The sequence below is a fragment of the Rhineura floridana genome, chromosome 2 (genome assembly GCF_030035675.1).
Source record: "Rhineura floridana isolate rRhiFlo1 chromosome 2, rRhiFlo1.hap2, whole genome shotgun sequence".
Lineage (NCBI taxonomy): Eukaryota > Metazoa > Chordata > Lepidosauria > Squamata > Rhineuridae > Rhineura > Rhineura floridana.
In genome coordinates, this window is record NC_084481.1 from 14,569,198 (window position 1) to 14,587,334 (window position 18,137).

Here is an 18,137-nt window from a genome sequence, read left to right on the forward strand (position 1 = left end):
TATATTGTATTTTATTATATCAGTGTACGTCGCCTAGAGTGACTGTTAATTCGGCCAGATAGGCGACTCATAAATAAAATTTTATTATTATTATTTATTATTATTAATGGAGAGAAGGAATTGTCAGCTGCAGTTCTCAGATATTGCAGACCTATTAATTTCTATATAACAGAGAATTCTTTAAACCATTCTTGCCCAAAACTTCAGGAGAGAAGCCCAGCCTAAAAATCTTCCTTTCCACATCTGTTATATCGGCTAACAAAGGCATCTGAGAGCAACAGGAAAATATAATCGTAGGAACTGCAGAAAAGTGCAAGCATAACAAGACACCATTTCAGGGCATCAACCCAAGTTTTGCATTCAAATGATCGAATATCTACTTCCAAATAATTAGCTGCATTCCCCATGCAAAGTGGTAAACCCAGTATCTTTCTAAGGAAAGTAGATCCAAATCTTTTCACTTGAGAGTTCAACCCAGAAACCCAGCCATTATACGAAAGAAAGTCTACAGATCTGAGGGTCTTACCTCTCTTTTAAATGTGATGTATAGGGTTAGACCTGAAAAGCAGAGGACCAAATCTATCCATACCCACATTTTTTAAAAAATGAAACACAACTACTGGAGAATTCAGCCAGGATTGATATAATGGTATGCAGTGAAGAGGTACTTCACCCATTTCCTGCTGACTGCTTTCTCAAAAATCAGCTCCCTCAAGCTGAATTTCTTCCCATGAGGAAAAGATATGGAGGCCTGTAACTTTTCCCCTCTGGAAAAAAAGCTGCTTGGTGGGGAGTCAAGTCAGTTTCCAGATCCAATGTGATGCTACTATCGGGTTTCTGTTCCAGCTGTTATCAGAGGTTGAGTATCCCTCCATCCAATTTTTAGATACTGTGGCCAACATCCAACACGGTGCAAGTAGTGGGGCTTCTTTTCCTCCCTCATCTCCCCACTGCAGATGCCCACACTTCCCAGATCTACTCCAGAGGCTTCCCCAGCCCTCTGAAACAGACTTTGGAGGTACACGTGGGACAGCTGCAGGTGGGAAGGGGGCTCAGTTGTGCCGATAGCATCTGTTCCACTGGCAAATAGACCTCACTGGATTTCACCCTCTCTCTTCCTAAAGACACTCAAGGAGGCACACATTTCACAATAAAACCATAAACGTTGGTCAGACTTTGCAAACAATTGAAATGCCACTTGAAACTCAAAAACAAACCAACACCAAGCACATAGCCCAGAAACAAACTGGATTTGATTATTAATTGTCAAGAATAGATCTCATATTTTGTAATGATACGCACAACAGCCAACTCAGAAAATTAATCAAACTGTTAGCACAAGCCCAGATGTAATTCACAGTGCCCTGAATCAAATGCAAATGGAACATCTCAGGTGCAAATACAGGACCTTGAAGAGAGATGAAGAACATGACAAAAGATGAAACTTAATGCAACCCTTGAGATTTCATACATCCCATTCAAGCATCTAAATTCATACCACTGAGGATTTCCACTTGCCACTCAACATCATTAACTTTAATTAACTTCATTTCCAATGAAATCAAAACACACAATACAAATGTTCTTTGAAGAGCACACGCAAGAACAGCATGCTGGATTATGCAAAAAGGAGCAATTGATGGGACAATTTTGCAAATTAACAAATTAACGTTAGAAATGTTAATGATCAAACCCAGCTTGAGCTATTTGCAGCTTCACTCTGTTCACAACAGGGAACGTTTAATTCACAGATATTTAGTACTTCTACTGTCTCTGCAGTAGCAGAAATCTCTGAATAGAGCCTGTGTTTGGATGTCTGGCAGGGTTAAAGATGTGAAGTCGGGGGGGGGATTGAAAATTGGGGTGGTTGGGGAACAAGAAAAAAAACCCAAAGGCTTCAGAAAAAATGAAGGAGGGGAACAGGTTTCTTTGCAAAACTTTTCAGGTTCCCCTCCCCCCCAAGTCTACACATCTCTATTCAGGGAGCATGTATTAGGAATGGGAATCCCTGCCACCCTCTTCCCTAAGGAGTATTATCAACACCACAAACTTCTATCAGGGTGGCTGCCATGTGCTCTACTTTACAATCTTCGATTTGAAGAAGTTCTCTGTTTGCAGGGCTCTCCACTTGAAACCCAGTTTAAAGATAAAGAACCCTTAGTAGGGAGACCAGGGGTCTTGAAGTCATTCATCCACAGCTAGTGTAGGGATTTTATTTTATGAGATTGTATAATGTGACTCAACACACTACAATAGGGATTCTACTATGCTGCTTGAAGATGCTAACCTGGAGTTTATTGGAGCCTCCTTGCCTTCTGAACCAAACAGTAATAGATCAGTCAAGTTCAAATGATTTTAAAGATTTATTAAGCTATAACTATAACATAATAAAAAATAAGTAAGAAAGAACAGAAAAGGAACAACACACACAAAGATTTCTCACGTATCTAAGACCAGATCCTTCTTGCTTCTCTCTAGCTGCTCTCACTTGGTTAGGTCCTGCATCCAGATCTTACCCGTTTCTCTACCACTTCTATCTATCCAACCATAGCCTTTTAACTCCTTTCCCTATCTCCATCCCACTTGGGAGTGTCATTTTCTAATTGGCTCCCTAGATCTTTGTCTGCTCCTCCGTGATAAATTCTCACCCACTTTCTTGTCTTGCTGATCAGCAAATCCGAATGCTTAACACAGCACACCATGTCCTGTGGCTGCCCCTAGATTCCTCATTTAGACATTTGTCACACTGACTGTCCTTACCAAAAAATCTTCTGTTCATCAACTTTCTATTTAAAATTGTTGCCCAAGCTTGCTTCTGCTTATGTTACAAGCTCCTATATGCTTTCAGCTGTGATATGCTGTCAGTCTCATAATTCCATTTCCCCATAATCTTGAACCCTCTTTATTTTCTCTTAATCATAAAATAATCTATCACCTATATGTATGTGAATAAGCACATATTATTTTAGCTCTAGATTAGCACCTGGAGAGCACACTAAGTAGACACATAGGTCACCTAGTCAGTCTTCTCCACTACGGTGGGATGTATTACATTCCCATTGAAATTATTATTTCTAAATTTGCACCTACAAATTAGCATATGCGTATTTCATGCAAATCTGGCCCTCTTTTTTGGGATTAGTTTCTTTTGTCTTTTTTTGGCAATGTCTAAGTACTCACCCTAAGTTTCATGCCAGATTTACTTGATATGGCTTCTCCCCAAAGAATCCTGTGAATTGAACTTTGTTGAGGACATTGACCATACAAACACACACCAACAGTCCTTATCAGACTGCCTTGGTCACCTTGGTTGATGACATCTGTCAGGAGAGAGATAGGAGGAATGTGACTCTGCTCATTCTCATAGCTTGGTGGCTTTTGATACTATTGACCATGGTATCCTGGAGCGTCTCAGGCACAGTTGTAGGCACTGTGCTTCAGTGGTTCTGCTCATACCTCCAGGGCCGCTTCCAAAAAGTAGCTATGGGAGGCTACTGTTCTCCACCATGGGAGCTGTCCTGTGGTGTCCTGCAGGATTGCATCTTGTACCCCATGCTATTTAACATCTATATGAAGCTGCTAGGAGCTATCATCAGAAGATTTGGAGTTGAGGTGTCATCAATATACAAATAACACACAGCTCCATCTCTGTTTCATCTGAATTAGGAGAGGCAGTTGAGGTGCTGGACCAGTGCTTAGAGGCGGTGATGGGCTGGATGTGGGCCAATAAATTGAGGTTGAATCTTGACAAGACAGAGGTGTTATGTGTCCAGAGTTCTCATGTCCAGGAGGTGGGAAGATTGCCTGTTCTGGATGGGATTGCACTCCCCTGGAAGGAGCAGGTTCGCAGCTTAGGGTACTCCTGAATCCAACACTGTAACTGGAGGCTATGGTGGCCTCTGTGGCTAGGAGTGCCTTTTTCCAGCTCGCCAACCTCACCCCCTTTTGGACAAAGATGACTTGGGCACAGTATTCTATGCTCTGGTAACTTCTAGATTGGATGATTGCAATAACCTCTAACTGGGCTGCCCTTGAAGACAACTTGGAAACTTCAACTGGTTCAAAATGCTGCAGCTAGATTACTGGCCGCATTTCTCTTTAGATCTCATATAAACTCAGTTTTAAAACATCTGCATTGGTTGCCAGTTCGTTTCCAGGCCCAATTTAATTGTTCATGCTAGTGTTTAAAGCCTTAAATGACTTAAGTCCCAAATATCTGCAAGACCATCTCCTTCCCTACAGACCCTCTTGGGTGTTGAGAACAGCAGTGGGGGTCCTTTTGGTAGTTCCGCCACCCTCAGAAGTTTGGGGGAGTGGCCCAGGAGAGAGTATTCTCTGTAGTGGCCTCTAAGTTGTGGAACTCCCTCGCCATCGAGGTGCACCTTGCAACTCCACTGTACAATTTTCGGTGAATGCTGAAGACGCACTCTTTATCCTGGCCTGAGACATATGTTTTAGGACCCACCCTATTTGGGGATTTTAGGTTGTTTTTAAATTGTTTTTAATGTCATATGTTAAAATTGTTGTAATCCACCCTGGGACCCTTGGGTAAAGGAAGGGTAATAAATGATAATGACAGAGTTCCCAGAGGAGAGGAAAGGACTGTTAAACCAGTTTAAAGCTGCAATGCTATATACAATGATCTGGGAGCAGGTCCCACTGAACTCAATGGGACTTGTGTTGCAGTGATGCCGATACGCCTTCTCTCTCCTCCCCAAAGAAGATCAGCATTATATTAGACAGAGAGGTTAATATTCACTTTGCAAAATACCAACCTGACTCTCATCCTTCCCGCTCGATGATTCTATACAAATAAAGGCCTATTATCAGGAATAGTTTTCTATTTAGAGTATATTCTCCCTTTGGACTGCTATATATAGCCTTAAAACTAAAATAGTACCAGATATTTGAATCTTTAGCTGGTAGCAGGAGAAAAGGAAGGACAGATTTACCAAGCTGCGCATTTATATCCAAATACATAGCAGGTGAGCAACATTTAGCTTTTGTGAGTCAAGCTGGATGAGAACATTTAAGCTTTTCCCCCCATTCTTTTTGAGCATGCAAATGAACAAACAGATTTTTAGCGGGTGATACTAGGATGTCAGTGCTCTCTCCTGTAAAGAACTCTGAATTTGGAAAATCCTTTCTAAGCTTCTCCTTGGTTTTAGGAGTGAAATCAATGCTATACTTATGTAGTAAGGTCATTGCCTATATCAATATTCACCCATTTACATTTGTCCATCCTTTCATCCATCCATCCCCTGCATCCCATCTATTCCTCTCCAAACACACATATCAAGAATAAGCCAAATTTGACTTCTTCCAGTCAAATTGAAGATGACACTTTTCCTTTCAAACTTTAACATCAAGCTAAAAGAATTTTGTTTGTTTGGGGTTTTGGGTTGTCCTCCTGACAAATTTAACACTTGAAAAATATTTTTGTTCAAGATTTAATTGAGATGAATGCAAGTCATCCTTCCCTGAGGGGATGGGGGGAGAATTAAAATACCAGCACCACCCATATGAGTCATAAAAAATATATATTGTAAACATGAAGAAGTAATCTAAACAGCTGTAGTTAAGAAAAAATGAGTTAAGAATAGTTTTCAGTGAGTATAGAATGGTGGTGGCGGGAGGGGAAAAATCTTAAAACCAAAAATATCTTTGTCTACTGACTTCAAAATATCGGATGCTTTGGGAAGTAGGCAGACCACTTAATGCAGATATAAAGCTATTGTTGCAGTTATAGAGATGTGATGCTGATGCTGTCCTAGACTAACTGGGGGGCAAATGATGTTTAAAGAATGTGGGGACAACAGCTAAGTTTCTAAAGGGCTTGTCCTAGGGTGAAATCAGATCTAGGACAGAGACAAGGCAGGCTTGATCTTTGCCTGAAATATCAAGGCAAAGAGGTGGGTGGCAAGGAAATGAATAAACCTGGGAACAGCCAAGTAAAACAGCCAGCAAGCTGAAGGGGAACTCTACAGCGGGGGCAGAAATCAAGGTCAGGGGGTGCCAACAAGATTTTCTGGGCTCAGTACACTGTACGTTGGATTGGACCTTCTCCCCCACTTACCAAAAAAAGTCACATATTTGCATAAAATTTGCACACAGTATGTACAATATGCAAATCTGTATCCTCTTATGCAGTGGAATTGGAGGGCCCAAATATAAATCAGGGGTCACAGCCAAGGAGTAAGATGTCTGACATACTAGAATAGGCTAAATCTGTTTAATTTCTGCCTGTTAAGGCACAAAAGCCCTGTTGTCACCTAATGCCATCCCCAATCATGCAAAAGTTCCTTAAGTGGTTAAACAACTAGGATTTTTCATCAACTGATCTACATTCAGTGCAAGATTAATGTTCAGATGCCCATGCTTGAATAAATCAAAGATAAAGGGTTACATTCAGCTAAGTCTGGCTCAGAGTTAGTGAACCTAAGCTAGTCATGTCTGTTAACTTCAATGAGTAGGACTAGCATTGAATGCCACCCAAACACACCAAGAGACTGGATAACAGCACTGGACTACACTGCAGGGTTGTCATACACTACTGTCGTCTCAGCCAGGCAACCCCCCCCATCAGTATTAGTGGAGCAACATTGGGCTAATGTGCAGGCCACAGTACCACCATCCCATTACAATCTGGATATACTGGTAATAGACTGTATTTGCATTTGCAAAGTATTTTTTTAATTTTTAAGTTTACACACTCAGAAAAAAATCTAATTTTTGCAAGAAACTAAACCCTGATTGGAAAAGGGATGTCCTTTTTTGAAGCCATTTTTGGGTCTTCTGTTGGGTTTGTGTGGCTTTAAGTTTCTCTGTAGGGGTGGGGAACCTTTGGCCTTCCAGATATTGCTGAACTACAACTCCAATCACTTCTGCCCATCCTTTTCCTGCTCCTATCTCAAGAGCGGTGCCCTAACCCTGACCTTCACCAGCAGCCCGGAAAAGGAAGTAGCTGGATCAGGAGGCCTAGGGATGCGTGGAGGAGCTGAACCCAGATCCATAGCCTGACATGGTGCTGGACCGTGAGCTATCTGAGGTACTGCAACTTCAGCCCAACCCGCCCTCTGAGGACCAGTAAGGGGTGTGGCCTGGGGAAGGGGCATGGCCTAGGGAGAGTTGCAAGGGCCACATAGAGAAGCTGGGAGGGTCACATTCAGCTCCCAGGCCACCCCTGATCTTGGAATTCCAAAGAAAATGTCTAGAAATCAATTTACAAAATTTTGCTGTTGGGCAGCCATCTTTTTTCTTTTAAGTATCAAGAATGTCAATAATGAATGCTACATGATGACATAGCATAGTTCCTATTAGGCCATTCTCAATTTTGAATGCTGCCAGCATACTGCTGCTGCTGGTGGTGGTGGTGCTGCTGCAAAGCTTCCCCCCCCCGCCAGTGAAAGAAAGACTGCAGCCCTCGGGTGTCTTGTACCTATCTGCCCTTCCAACCCCACAAATTAGAATTTCTCCTAATATTCTGAAAGTCTCTTAAAATCCCCATACCACCCCCTTTTGTGGGAGGTGAATCACCCTGCTGTGGAAGTGAGGGAAGGGCATTTTTGGACCAGCTTTATCCTCCACTGCTTCAGCCAGCCTATGCCGGGAATAGGATTGCCTTGTAAGCCTTTGATGCCAGCCATATCTACTCAGAAGGAGTCCCATTCCCATTGAAACCAGTGGTCCTTGGGAGTAAACATCTGTAGGATCAGACCATGCAGCTTCAATTCCAGCTATACATTCTCTTTGGACATGGATTAGGCTTCCTTTTGCTTTGGACCAGGTTATAAAAGATTCTGGCTAAGATCCCTGCACTATCAAACATATAATTCCAGGCACGAAAGGTCATCACAAATGGAAACGACTTCTAGAACTTGGAAGAGGCTCAAGAGTTGGCAAGACTTCAAGAATAGCAAGAGTCTCTCCTGGGCTGCCTTCAGGGAAGAAGACAGAGCATTCTTTCTGCATCCCAAGGGTTCAGCAAGGCTTCAACATGAAAAGCAAGATGTTAGAATTTAGGGAGGGATGATCCCATTCCTACTGCTGCAGCCAAGAGACAGAGAATCAGTTCTGGGATGCTTTTCAAACCTTTGTCTTGCACAACACAGAGAATGTGGAGGGAAAAACATGAGGCTTTTGAAAAAGCTGCACTTATGAAATGATTATCTGAAATCCTTTTGGGGGGGTTGGTTGAGCAAATGACACCTTGCAGAACCTTCTCCCCTCCCAGTAGGGATGGAAGGACCAGTCAATTTTGGTTCTGTCTGTTTCTCATTTTTCCAATCTCAAATTCAGTTCTCCATATTTTCACACCACTTTGCAATTTTTTAACAAAAAAATCCCTCATGAAAATGTTTCAGCATTTTAGTGGCCGTTTATCCTAATATGCACATTTTTGTAGGCAGTTTTGACTAATGCAGTGGCAGTTGGTGGCTCCATGTCAGTGGGGCAGTGGAATTATGCTCTGGGTTTTAGTCCAAACGTTCAAGGTGTCCAAGGTGCCGAAACAGCAGTGGGAGACCCATGGGCACAACCAACTTTAAGAGGAGCAGCACAAGGGCTCCTATTTGGTTCCACTAGGCTCCCGCAAGAGAACTTTCCCACTGGGTTGAGCCCATAGTGGAGTGTGTGAGTATGTAGGGAGGGAGTCCGATTTATACTCGGATCAGATGTCTTGTTTAAATGACATTATGCCATCATTATGCCAGATGGGATGGTGCCAAAAAAAGTTACAGCAGTGGGAGAGGCTGGCAGTTGGAAGAAGGCTCTTGCTTGGCAGCCAGGGGTTGGGTGAAGAAACAAGGTGGAGTTTGTGGACAGCAGGATGGATGGAGTGAGAACGGAAACAGAGAAAGGTGACAGCAATTTCCTTTGATTCTTTGACATACATGCAGTTTCCTTGCGAATCCTTTTATTGTTTTACATTAGGCTACCAAACTGAAGCTCCTATGGGTTTTTAGAAAACAATCCTTCCCTATGTAACCCAAAGCATGTCAATTATTGCATTTGCTTTTTGAAAAACCCATTGTTTTATGGCAGGGATGGGGAACCTGAGGCCAAAGGCAGCCCTCCCGGCCTCTCTTTCTGGCCCGCAGGACTCCTCCCAGGCCACTTTCTTCACTGGCTCCACTTTGCACCCTCCTTGAATGGTTTTGCCTGGCTGGCAAGCATCCTTGAACTCTGATCGTGCCTCCTGCTTCCTTAGACGGAGGATTGAGAGGTGTGTGAGTGAGTGCAGAAACTAGCCTACTACACAAAAGTAACATTCACATTTGTTGCTCTGCTTACTTTTGCCTCTGGCCCTGCCCACCACTACAATGTGGCCCTCAGAAGGTTGTCCAGGAGGGAATGTGGCCCTTGGGCTGACAACGGTTCCCTACCCTCACTTTATCGAGTGTAGAAAGCAATTAAAAAGAATCAAGATTATCTTCTGGTTCTAGAATTTTAGGGCCTCATCTCGGGACACTACATAGGCTTTTTAGGGCCTCTCCTGGAGGCAGTGCTTATGCTTTTATTTATTAAATTTATATCCCACCCTAGAGAGCCAGTGTGGTGTAATGGTTCTGGACTACTAGAATGGTTCTGGACCAGGGTTTGAATCCCCACACAGCCATGAAGCTCACTGGGTGACCTTGGGCCAGTCACTGCCTCTCAGCCTCAGAGGAAGGCAATGGAAAAACCCCTCTGAATAACGCTTACCATGAAAACCCTGTTCATAGGGTCGCCATAAGTCGGGATCAACTTGAAGACAATCCATTTCCATTTTATATCCCACCCTTCCTCCCACAGGAGCCCAGCGCAGCAAACAAATCTATGATAAAGAAGAACAATTAAAAATAAAATAAAAAACACATTTAAACACTATTAAAAACATCTAGAAAGAATTAAACACAATAAAACATTTAAAATAAATATAACCAACTCATGTGTATGGATAGGCCCAGCAAAAGTGAAAGGTTTTCAGCAGAACTCTAAACAATGGTCCCTGCCTAATGTCCCGTATCACACTAGCAGCCAGTGCAGATCTTTGAGGAGAGGAGCATATTTTTATTTTATTTTTTAAGAACGTTTATATCACACCTTTCAAACAAAATTAGTGCTGGCTTTATCCTAAAGCTGTTCAATTTCTGGTTGGGATGTGCAGCTGTTAAAGATGGAAGGGCTCTGCCAGTGGTAGCTCTAGGAGTATCTCTAAAAGTTTCAATCCCTTCACCTCAAAAAGGAAGCTAGAAAAGGTCAGAGTAGAGCAACCAGGATGTTCAACGGGGTTCAGCACCTCCCCAGTGAAGACAGGATACAGCATCTGGGAGCTTTTTAGTTGAGAAAAAATGGCAAGTGAGCAGGGACATGATAGAAGTGTATAAAATTATGTATGGAGTGGACAGGGAGAAGTTTTTCTCTCTCTCCCAGAATACCAGAACCTGGGCCCACCCAATATAGCTGAATAGTGGGAGGCAGGGCCGGATTATCCATTAGGCTTAGTAGGCTGAAGCCTAGGGGCCCGGAGCTCTTGGGGGGCCCTGCATAAGCTAAAAAAAATCCCCCCCGCTTCACTTACCTTTTTCTTCATTGTTTTTTGCGGTTTGCCATCAATCAAGATGGCGGCCAAGGTTTCCCTAAGGGGCTGAAGCCTCTGCCGCCATCTTGGTTGATGGCACACATGCGTACTACACGCATGCATTGCTGCCATCAACCAAGATGGCGGCAGAAGCTTCAGCCCCTTAGGGAAACCTCGGCCATCATCCTGACTGATGGCAAACCTGTACGTACAGTGCGCGCAGCCGCAAAAAAAGCGGAAAGGTAGGTAAAGCGGGGGGATGGGACGGGATGGCGGGCGGCTCAGAAGCTCCTGTCCTGCGATCCCTCCTGCAGCTGTTTCTGCAGATCACAGGGTAAGGGGTTTGAGAAAAATATTGCCTAAGAGGAGAAGGGCCCCCCAAACACCAATCAGCCTAGGGGCCCTCCTCAGCTTAATCTGGCCCTGGTGGGAGGTTCACCTCAGGTAGAACAAAAATGTATTTGGTAGGCACCTAAACATTATCATGCTAGGTGCCTTCTGATTTCAACTGGTAAATGATTCCAGAGAGGAACTTCCAGAGAGGAGTGGCTGAGGAACATGAGTGGAGAGTGCTATTGAACTCATGTCCTGCTTATGGGCTTCCCATAGACATCTGGTTGGTCACTGGACTAGATGGGCCTTTGGCTTGACCCAGCAGGGCTCGTGTTCTTAAAATGGAAATGTGCAAGGACAGTAAATATTAGATTAATTAAAATTATCTTCAAAGCCTTCTTTAGCCAGATTTCCAGGATTCCTATTTACCTCCACTGCAAACTGGGAAGCAGCTGTGCCTTCTATTTCCTGTTTCCTCTTCCTCTTTCCTGGTAAGACCCCTCCCCTCAACTACCTCCTCCGTAGCACACATGGGCTATTTTTGCTATGACAGACAAAGGAGGGCAATGGACAAAAGGAAGATTGGATAGGGGCAGAAGTAGGAGAACCCCCACGTTGCCTTGCTTCCTAATTCATGGTGCTTCCGGACTGTCACTATTTTTGGAAGGGATTGAATCACATACCAGAAAATTCAGATTGTACAATGAAAGTTGATTGGAAACCCTTGCGTAGCAAACCCACTTCCCCTATAAACATCGGACTTTGGGAGATGCACTGGAAAGTGTGGCATAACATTTGCTTTGATGTGATGCCATCTAACCCTCCCCACGAACACATCAGAATGAATGCTCACTAAATAGCCAACATTGTCTAATTTCCCTGCAAACAAATCAAGATAAATGCTCAATAAACAGGTTGTCTGGAAATGCCCTCAGAGGTAAAGGGGGAGGAACAATCTGGCAACTTTGCTATTTGAGCAACCTAAGAAAACTTTTACCATGTTAAGCTGAGTAGAATGAGAATGTGCTGGAAAGGACTCAGGTGGAAGATGTCACTTTAGAATGCTCCCTCCCAAATTAAAAAAAATATATCTGCAAAGAGAAAACTAAAAGATCAGTCCTATGCTAGCTTTCTACTTGCAGGGATTTTTTTTAATGTAAGGGAGCACTTAAAATGTGACCTTCCACTTACAGCCTAAAGTGGCATAGTACATGATGTTTCTAATCTACAGGGAATATTGGGTGTGCATTTTGTTAAAAAAGGCACTCCCACCTGCAGCCTGGATTGATAAGATGCACTCTACCACCTCAGAATTCCACCTCATCCCCCAGCATATGAAGACCAGACCTTATAAGGCTCACTTGCTTGAAAATTTTATTTTATTTATTTATTAAAATTTTTTTTTTTATACCGCCCCATAGCCGAAGCTCTCTGGACGGTTCACAACAGTCATACATCAAATAGAACAAGCTACATATAAACAATATAAAACTTTCTTTAAACTTTCTTTAAACTATAAAATTATAAAATTCACCAGAAAAATCAAGACAATTGTCAACACATACTAAATGTTAAAATGTTAACTGTTAAAAAGTTAAAATGCCTGGGAGAAGAGGAAAGTTTTAACCTGGCGCCGAAAATATAGCAATGTTGGCGCCAGGCGTACATCATCAGGGAGATTGTTCCACAGTTCGGGGGCTACCACTGAGAAGGCCCTTTTTCTTGTTTCCACCCTCCGAGCTTCCCCATGGGTAGGTACCCGGAGGATGGTCTTCGATGTAGAGCGTAGTGTACGGGTAGATTTACCATCAGAGAAGAAGCTGGTGGAGAACTCACCTTCTGACCTGCATGTCAGCCCAAGAGGTGTAGACCAGGTAAGTTCCAGCAAAAGCTCGGATCCCTCAAGCATACCTGCCTACAAACTGTGGGTTTGAAACCTGCTCAATTCTGGAAACTGTATTTCTGCAACTTCTTTAGAGTGATCTCAAGTGCCTAAGGGTGACCCATGGTACTTTAAAAGACATTTATTTTAAAAAAAGATTTTCAATGGGAAAATGAACGAGAGAGGAAGCAACAAAGTAGAAAGTAAAAGAGAGAACATACATGCGTGAGAACAGAAGACAAACCAATATTGCAAAAAGGAGTAGGGAGGGAGAAGCACATGTGCTGAGCCAAAACGTACCTTACATGCGGAGGTCACCCCCGAATCCAAAAGAAAATGGAAATATTTAATTCAATTCAGCAGGAGTGTTTTCCTAGCTGGTGGGGTTTGCTATCGCTTTCTTCTTTCAGATGATACCGAACGGGGGGGGGGGGGAGAAAACCTTAACACTGTGTTTTTCTCTGGCAGCAGGGAAGGTGGATGGAAATATTTCCTTAACAATTTCCTTAACAACACTTCCTTAACAATACCAGTCCCAAGAATGAATCACCAGGCCAGCCAGGGTTGGTGTGGAAGACGAAACAGCACTGACAGGCTATTCAGTCTTACATCCTCCTACATAATTAGAGTCTCTGGGGGACACCGGAAGGAACCTGAGCCCCGCCCCCAATCAGCACATAGGAGCCACAAATAAAACTCAGTAAGGTTCAATGAATGTACCCCTTTCCCCCTAAACAGTAATCATCACATAGGTCACAGGTCTCCCTCTCAAACAACAGAGGAGGTGGCAAAGCTGTGTCACTTCAGATTGCAGATAGGGGCTAAAATGACTGAATGCTGTTGCATACAATAAACAGTCCCTGAACGCAGAAAGCCAGGGAGAAGGGATGAAGCTTAGCCTTCCCTTAATATGCTAGTTTTCTATGTGCAGGGAATTTGTCTGTACCGAAAAACATTCCATCGTATGTGGTACAGTGCAGATGCAGGCTCATTGCCTCACCTACTGCTGGTAATGACCAGTCCTGCTCTCAAGTAACTGCTTCAGCCCAACACAGTTGCTCCCTTTTTGCACTAGTTTTTCTCTTTCTGCATTTTTACCTCAGAGAGCTAGAGTAGTGAAGTGGCTAAGGCTGCCATGTTGTGCATATTGACTCAGGAGTTCAAATCTCGCCTTAGACATAGGCCCCGTGGATGGCCTTTTGTAAGCTATTTATGCCTCAGGCTCCAGACATCAGAAATACGGGAATAATATTTTTTGACAAAAATTAGAACATTGATATCCTGCCTTTCTGGTATAAACACACCACTTGGAGCAGGGGACTTACATCTTTTAAAAATTATACTACAACCAACCAAAGAAACAATGTCATCTGCCACATACAGAAAAAGCCTGCTGGAATAAAAACAGTCTTCACCAACAGACAAAAAACATCAGGGAAGAGACAGCCAACTGAACTTTGCAGGATACGGTGCTCCATAATATGGGGGCAGCCACTGAGAAGCCCCCCTCATCCTGCTCAAATGGACTTCTATCCCAGGTGGGACACAGAGAAGGGCCTCTTCTTCTGATCTTAGGGAGTGGGTGGGATGGTATGGGAGGAGGCAATCCCCAACATATCCTAGACCTAAACCATTTAGAGTTTTAAAGGTAACCATTAACACTTTGAATTGTGCCCAGAGGCAAATTGGTGGCAGTATTGAATAACTGATGTAATGCAATCCCATAGGGAGATGCTCACCAACAAATTCTTGCCATGCATTTTGGACCAACTGCAGCTTCCAAAGACTGTTCAGAGGGACAGGTGCAGCTAGCGCACTAGGGTCATATGGCACCTGGTCATCCAAGTGCACAGCTGAGTCCAGGAGCACCCCCTGACTGCACATCTGCTTTTTCAAGGGATGTTACTAACCCAGAGGCTGTCTGCTTGCTGACCAGGAGCACTAGAGTAGTAGTGAGGATCCCATGGCTCTCCAGATGTTGCTAGGTTATGAATATTCCAAAATATTATCTCCTTGTAAATACAAAGCTAAAAAAAAAAAAAGGAATATCTTCCACAACCTGCTCAGCCTTACATGCAGTGCCTCTGAATGAAAGGAATGCACCTTGAGAGTTTGCCCGAAGCCACAAAGGAAAAAGGGTCAGTGCTCTACTAATTAGATACTTCTGTTCTGATAAATAATTTTCATAACCAATGTTGCCTTTAATCATACAATATCATGCAGCTGCCCAGTCATCACTTAACATAAACCGATGAGGAGCACTTTCAGGCTGTCTCTGTTTTCAAATGGGATTCAATCACATGCCAGCAAATTCAGGTCGGGCAATTAAAGTTGACTTGGAGTTCTTGTGCAAAAAAAGGAAAGCGTCAGGAAAATGCACTGGAAAGTGTGGGACAACATTTGCTTGATGCAACATCGTCTAACCTCCCCACAAAGAAATCAGAGTAAATCAATACCCAAAGTCATTTGATCGCCCCACAAGCAAGTCAGGATGAATGCTCAACAAGCCGATTGTCTGGAAGTGATGCAGGATATGCAGATACATCTTTTGGTCTGTTTTGAAATTGCACTTTGGCAGCTGCCTGCTTAATGGCGCTAAAAGAGACTCAAGAAAACCTGTTAAGACTGTTTCAGTCCTCTGTGGCCAATTAGCCCCTTTGAATGAACTATATAAAAGTTTACTCCCTTCGGCACTCTCTCATCTCCCATAAATTATTTTGATCCAGTCATTAAAAGACTCAAGTACACTCTCATCACAGCTCGTAGAATCCCAACTAGAGAACAACACTATGGTAGTACCTAGTATTAATCTCAGGATCATGCCTTTTGTGCTATTTCTAATTTTCATGAGCCATAATGTCCCCAGCTTTTGGTTCTTTGGATCTTTTCTCAGCACATGTATTCCAGGGTAAGGTAAAGTCTGGAAAAGTCCCTTTTTAGTTATCACTTCTGCACAGAGTCCAAAATGTGCAAGAAAAATCATGCATATATACTTACATTGGGCAATTTGTTCCAAGGGCAAATTTCCTTGTCCCAGAGTTCTGACCACCTTCCTCTTTAGAAAGAGGAGAAATCCCTTCATAACTTGCTTGTTCTCTCTAATGTGATTTCAGGTTGGCTTCTGCTTATTTCTGAATGGCAAACTCACAACCGTTTGTCTTTATATGTGTTTGGAGAGACTACACGCATAAATAATCTGATTTCTAAAAGGCAAATAGTTCTGCAGCCCAAATGCTCTGTCCTGCTTAATGGCTAAGGCATACAGCATTAGCAAAAACAGCGCAAACATACCTGCTTTCAGTGCTGGGTTCATGCCAGGGGCAGGCAAAAAGTGCAGATCCCGACACAGCTGCTTCAGCAGCAGAGGAGCGGCTGGTTTTAGTTCACCAAGATTTTTCTTTCTACAGAAATGTATCCTTTGATACTCACTTTCTGCCTTGGCATTGCAGGCATCTGGGTGGGGTTTGGGTGGGTGTTGGAATGTTATAGACCACTAACAGTTATGGACAGGCAAAAATAACCCCAATGAGATTGTTCAGATGGTGCAAATTATGATAGCATCCCAGCTGTACCTAAACAGGTGCCCGTGGCCAGAGCCAGGCTGCACTCAGGTTGCTCATCCTAGTTAGTTCCAATGATTGCCACATGACTATTTCTGATAAGTGGCCAAAGGATTGCAGCCTGTGGAAGCATCTGCTTCCTGAATAATAGAAGGAGATCTGCTGGATTGGACTAAACAGTTGTTCCCTTCATCATTTGATTTCCAGCAGCAGCTAGTCAGCTGCTGCTGGGAAGCACCTCAGCAGGATAATGAAGAGGCAATAGCCCTCTTGGGTGGTGTACAGCAGGGGTGGGAAACCGGTGGCCCTCCAGATGTTGTTGGACTCCATCAGCCCCAACCAACAAGGCTAGTGGTCAGGAACGGTGGGAGTTGTCATTCAACAACAACCACAGGTTCCCCACTCCCGGTGTGGAATGTTGGACTTAGGCCTGGGGAGACCCCAGTTCATACCCACCTCCACTCACCCATAATGCTCACAGGCACAATCTCTCTTTCAGCCTAACTTACATCCCATGGGCCACATTCACTATACATTTATTCCAGTATTATTCCATCTTAAACAGTCATGGATTCCCCCAAAGAATCCTGGGAAGGATACCTTACGAAGGGTGCTGGGTGTTGTTAGGAGACAACCTTTCTTCCCAGGGAACTCTGGCAATTGTAGCTCTGTGAGGGAAACAGGAAGCCATGATTGTTGAAAGTGAAATAATAGTGGAAGTGGCAATAAAAGTATGGTGTGCATAAGGTCATGGTGGTTGGGACAATAAATGAGAAAAGAACTATGTACTGTGTCTTGAACTCCTTGGAGGAAAGATGGGATAGAAATCTAATAAATAAATATTTTTTTATCCTCATCTGATATACTGTGGAAATGAAGTTTCATTTGGTGACCATGGCTAATAGCAGAGGATAGGTCTATACTAGGGATGAGGAACTGTGGCCCTCCAGATGATGGGAGTCCAACTCCCATCAACTCCAGCCAGCATGGCCAATCCTCACAGCAATGACGGGATCTGGAGTCCAATACTACCTGGTGGGCTAGTGGTTCCACAATCCTTTATACCCAATCCTTTGTTTCCTCTCTGGCTGCTCATATTACAACTGCTGTGCCACATGGACGGGTGGAGGGGAGAACCTCAGTAGACCATAAGAGACCATATGACAAGTGGGAGTCTGATGGTCACTGGATGAGCAGACATGTCCTTCGGGTGCCATACACAGGTTCAAGACAGAAATGACTGAGCCTGTTGTTTTTGTTCCACTGCCCATGCTAAAGTATATTTTTTCATGTTAAACATTAATGTTTATTTATTTATTTATTGCATTTATATACCACCTCATAGCCGAAGGTCTCTGGACAGTTTACAACAATATGAGGATGAAATAGAAAGAACCGAATTGCAAAAAGCAAGACTGAGGCCACAGTCCTACACATACAGTCCTACACACAGTAACCTGGGAGTGCATCTCGCTGAACACAGTGGGACTTACTTCCAAGTAGCTATGTATAGCACAGCATCGTAGATTCGTAGAGTTGGAAGGGGCCTATAAGGCCATCAAGTCCAACTCCCTGCTCAATGCAGGAATCCAACTTATAGCATACCCCGACAGGTGCCTCTTGAATGCCTCCAGTAGGTGGGTAGCCAACATGATTCTCTCCAGACATTGTCGACCTCCATCAGCCCCAGCCAGCATGGTCGATGCAATGGTCAAGGATTATGGGATTTGTAGCCTAACAACATCTGGAGGGCACCCCATTGGCTACCCCAATGTATAAAATTGCCCTGAAAGCCCAGTAG

At 43.5% G+C, this 18,137-nt stretch overlaps 1 protein-coding gene across 7 annotated transcripts in view; it reads right to left on the minus strand.

The window, feature by feature from the left end:
- Positions 1-18,137, minus strand: part of CMKLR2 (chemerin chemokine-like receptor 2) — a 51,880-nt gene that overhangs the window by 20,340 nt on the left and 13,403 nt on the right. Inside the window, exon 1 of one of the 7 annotated variants that reach the window (XM_061607882.1) lies at positions 16,937-16,973. The exons of 1 other annotated variant lie outside the window; for it this stretch is intronic. The gene's annotated coding sequence lies outside the window, so the exon portion shown is untranslated. Of the gene's footprint in view, positions 1-2,428; positions 2,525-13,076; positions 13,159-15,773; positions 15,810-16,067; positions 16,150-16,936; positions 16,974-18,137 lie in introns of those variants that run through there. 5 more of the 7 variants (XM_061607880.1, XM_061607883.1, XM_061607881.1 and 2 more) reach the window with 5 other exon arrangements.